This window comes from Bos javanicus, chromosome X (assembly GCF_032452875.1).
Source record: "Bos javanicus breed banteng chromosome X, ARS-OSU_banteng_1.0, whole genome shotgun sequence".
NCBI lineage: Eukaryota > Metazoa > Chordata > Mammalia > Artiodactyla > Bovidae > Bos > Bos javanicus.
In genome coordinates, this window is record NC_083897.1 from 134113629 (window position 1) to 134118653 (window position 5025).

A 5025-nucleotide genomic window follows, 5' to 3' on the forward strand; every position below is an offset into this window, starting at 1 on the left:
AGCAGACTTAAAAGAGTAAGAGTCAGGACATACAAAAGAAACCAAAGGGAAAACTTAGAATGAAAAATATAGTTACTGGGATTAAAAATAGGATAGGATAGTTCCTCAAAAGATAAGATAAACTGAAAGCTAGACACATTTGAATAGAAACTTTGTAACTAGAAAATAGTCAGTCTTAAATAATTCATCCAGAATCTAGCACATAGATTCTGATACCAAATATAAAAGATCAATTATAATGTATAAAGATTGAGGGGAAAAAAGAGGGGGAAATTGAAGAATATTTAAGGAAATACTGATAACTTTCCGTAACTGAAGAAAGACTTGAACCTTTAAAACAAAGTTTACTTTGAAACTGAGAAGGATAAATAAAATTATACCTATCTTTAGGCACATTGTAGTGGAAATGAACAGCAAGGATAAAGAGAAAATATCATAAAAGCTCCCAAATAGAAATGACAGGTATAATAGAACAATTAGAGAGTAGGCTTCTCATTAACAATACTTGCAAGTCAAGCTAGAAATTTATGTGCATATAAGTTCATATTCAAGAGTGAAGGGAAAATAAAAATATTTTCAGATTTACAAAGGCTGAATTTATGATTCACAGACCCTTCCTGAAAGAAATATTAAAGTATATACTTTGGGCAGAATCCTGCCTCTGCTTGTGAAGGACCGGCGCCGTCACGTGGCCTTCGAAATCGCGCCGGGCTGCGGTGCACCGCGCTCTTTTAAAAAAAAAATAAATAAATAAAGTATATACTTTGAAAGAAGAAAAGTAATCACGGAGGGAATGCTCAAGATGTGTGAAATGACAGTGAACAAGTTGATAAAACATGTCAGTAAATTTAATTAATGGCTTAAAAAATAATCATTTTTTATAAACCTGAGTGAAACTAAATCTCGAAACAATAGAATGGTGGGGGCTGTTCCAGGCATAGTTAGAGAATGTTATCTTCACCTTAAGAAGGAGAATAAGCAAAATTGAGAGTTTTTGCTTAGAAAAATTTATACTTAAATATATTTTTAAAAGTTGATCAGTGACCTCCAAAAAATAAAAGAAAGATATGTTCAAATATAAAATAATAAAAATAAATTTCAATGAGTTAAACCCACCCAATAAAAGATATAGACTATCACACTGGATTAAAATCAAAACCCAAATCTGCTATCCTTAATTTATAAAAGAAACCCTTAAAGTCAAACTACACATAAAGGTTTAAAATAAAGATCTAAGAGAAATTCATCAGATTAATAGTTATCAAATTAAAATTTGGATAGTGGTGGCAATTTGTCAAGCAGAATTTAAGAGTGTTGTTAGAAATAAAGAGAAATATGTTGTTGTTCACCTGCTAAGTCGTGTCTGACTCTTTGCGACCCCATGGACTGCAGAATGCTAGGCCTCTCTGTCCCTCAATATCTCCCGGAGTTTGCCCAAGTTTGTGTCCACTGAATCAGTGATGCCACCCAACACCTCATCCTCTGACACCCTCTTCTCCTGCGCTCAGTCTTTCCCAGCATCAGGGTCTTCTCCAATGAGTCAGTTGTTCGCATCAGGTGGCCAAAGTATTGGGGCTTCAGCTTCAGCCTCAGTCTTTCCTACGAGTATTCAGGGTTGATTTCCTTTAGGATGGACTGGTGGTTAGGTCGTCCTGCTGTCCAAGGAACTCTCAAGAGTCTTCTCCAACACCACAGTTCCCATCAATTCTTTGGTGCTCTGCTTTCTTTATAGTCGAAGTCTCACACCTGTACATGACTACTGGAAATATCATATCTTAGACTATATGGACCTTTGTCAGCAAAGTGATGTCTTTGCTTTTCAATATGCTGTCTAGGCTTGTCATAGCTTTTCTTCCAAGAAGCAAGCATCTTCTAATTTTATGGCTGCAGTCACTGGAGTTCTCTTCTGCTTTTATTTTTTGTGTTGGATTTCTACTATTATTATAATAAAGGAGTACAATAAGGCTGTATATTGTCACCCTGCTTATTTAACTTCTATGCAGAGTACACCATGCAAAATGCCAGGCTGGATGAGTTACAAGCTGGAATCAAGATTGCTGGGAGAAATATTAATAACCTCAGATACAGATGATACCACTCTAATGGCAGAAACCTAAGAGAAACTAAAGAGCCTCTTGATGAAGGTGAAAGAGGAGCATGAAAAAGCTGGCTTAAAACTCAATATTAAAAAAACTAAGATCATGGCATCTGGTCTCATCATTTCATGGCAAATAGAGGCGGAAGAAGTGGAAGCAGTGACAGATTTCCTCTTCTTGGGCTCTAAAATGACTACGGATGGTGACTGCAGCCATGAAATTAGAAGACACCTGCTCCTTGGAAGGAAAGCTATGACAAACCTGGACAGTGTGTTGAAAAGCAAAGATATCACTTTGCCGACAGAGGTCCATATAGTCAAAGCTATGATCTTTCCAGTAGTCCTGCACAGATGTGAGAGTTTGACCATAAAGAAGGCAGAGCGCCAAAGAACTGATGTTTTTGAATTGTGGTGTTGGAGAAGATTCTTGAGAGATCAAACCAGTCAATCCTAGAGGAGATCAACCCTGAATATTCATTGGAAGGACTGATGCTGAAGCTCACACCCCAATACTTTGGCCACCTGTTGCGAACAGTTGACTTATCAGAGAAGACCCTGATGCTGGGAAAGATTGAGGGCAGGAGAAGAGGGTGACAGAAGATGAGATGGTGGGATGGCATCATAGATTCAATGGACATGAACTTGGGCAAACTCTGGGAGATACTGAAGGACAGACAGACTTGATGCGCTGCAGTCCATGGGGTCGCAAAGAGTTGGATATGACTTAGCAACTGAATAACAACAACAAATTTGATAAGTATCTATTAAAAACCTACAAAAATTACATCTATTAATTTTTATTATTGTATAATACAACTCATAAACATTGTATATAAAATTCATATACAAAATATATGTACAAATCAAAGAATAAATTCTTAGAGCTTAACATGATTGTTAAATAGACTTCTGCTCTTTGTCGAAGTCAATATGACCTGGAAATATGGGTATTTTATTCACAGAGCTTTAGAACAGTGTTTGCATGCAGACAAGGTGCTTGACTTTCACAAAAACCAGGTAGTTCAAAACTAGTTTAAGGAAACATTTTTCACTTTGCAATCTCAACATCATACACTTTCCATATGGTTTTCTCCTGGCAAATGGACTTTTCCAATTATTTAAAAAACTAATTATCACCTAGTTGAAAGACATTATTTGTTTAAATCAACACTAAAAAGATTTTACGTGTACAATTAATACAAGTGGCTTAGTTGGGAGATTTTTGCAACATCAAAAACTAGAGTCAAAAGATTAGTATCTATAACATACAGGGAAATGATGTAATTAACAAAAAAAAAAGGCAGGAAAGATAAGAAAATGGATGAGTTATAAGAAAAGACAAGTCACAGAAACAGAATTGTTACTGAGTAAACAAGAACAAGAAGAGATGTACAACCTCTCTGGTAATCAGGAAAATGCAAAGTAAATCATTTTATTATCATAAAATATGAAGTGTTTGTGAAGAGGTGAGGAAACAGAAACACTCACGGACTTCCAGCAAGAGTTAAGACTGGAGCAGCTATTGTGGACAAAACTAGTGGTGTTTTAAGTGAAATTACAGATATTCCCAAAGAAATGGAATTCCCACTCCTTTGTATAGAATGTAGATATATCTCTCGCATGAATCCATGATGGTAACTGAATAGGTTTGCTCACTGGAGCTTCATTTGGGAAAACAAGGAGTTGGAGGCAACCTAGCTGTTCATCAATAGTGAAATGGATAAATAAAATGCATGCTAGTCTGGAATTAAAAAAACAATTGCACTGTGGAAAGATTTTAAAAACACATTCTCAAGTGAGAAAAAGAAATAGATGAGCTCTGCAAGACAATGCTGTGCTGTGCTTAATCACTCAATTGTGTCTGACTCTTTGCGACCCCATGGACTGTAGCCTGCCAGGCTCCTCTGTCCATGGGGATTCTCCAGGCAAGAATACTGGTGTGGGTAGCCATGCCCTCCTCCAGGGGATCTTCCCAACCCAGGGATTAAACCCAGGTCTCCTGCATTGCAGGCATGTTCTTTACTGTCTGAGCCACCAGGGAAGCCCTAATAAGACAATACCATTGTATAAATTTAAAGATACATGGTTTTTAGTTTGCAAAGATGCAAATACATCACAAGAGAGATAACAAACATATTCAAGTGGGCCTGTGAGGGGTGAGAGGGTGCAGCCAGGCTTCACACCAGAATGGAGCCAAGAAGTCCACAGGCTAATTCTGACTGGATTTGGGATGTCCCTGATATCATCCGTCACAAGACTGAGTGGAGATGGAGCCATGGGACTAGTGACTGGTAATGAAGAAAACAAAAATAAAATAAAATAAAACAAGAAAGTGACCACGTACCATCCCAAGGTCATAGCATTCTCTGGTTTGGAGAACGAAAGAACTTAGATTTCTGTGTCTGGAATTAAAAGAAAAGGGATTGTGTTTTGTCTGGTTTAATTATCACCCTTCATTATCATTAAATTCTTTTATTAGTACTTTTAACTATTCATTGTTTTGTCTTGACTTTTTAGGCAAACATTCATGTTAATTGAGGTTAACTTTAATTTTGCCCACTCTTTTCATGTATAACTTACTTTTCCTGTCTTATTAAAGTGTCTTGCACTTTCATAATGTTGTATTTTAAAATATTTACATCCTGAGAGAATAAAAATTCTGTGCCAAAGAACTGTCTTTCGTGCTCAACGTAGTCTATGATCACAGGCTACATAGGGGATGACAGAGTTTTAACTTATAACCTATTATAAGCACATTATAATGACAACATACCGTTTATATTGCTTGTCTATTAAATGAGTCTCTGGATCCTCACTAATAGAATTGCAGGATATTTGAATCTGAAGATATTGTTTGATCTAGTTTATTCATTCATTTCACAGAGAAGGAAGCTGAGGTCCAGAGAGGATAAGTAACCTGCCTGACAACA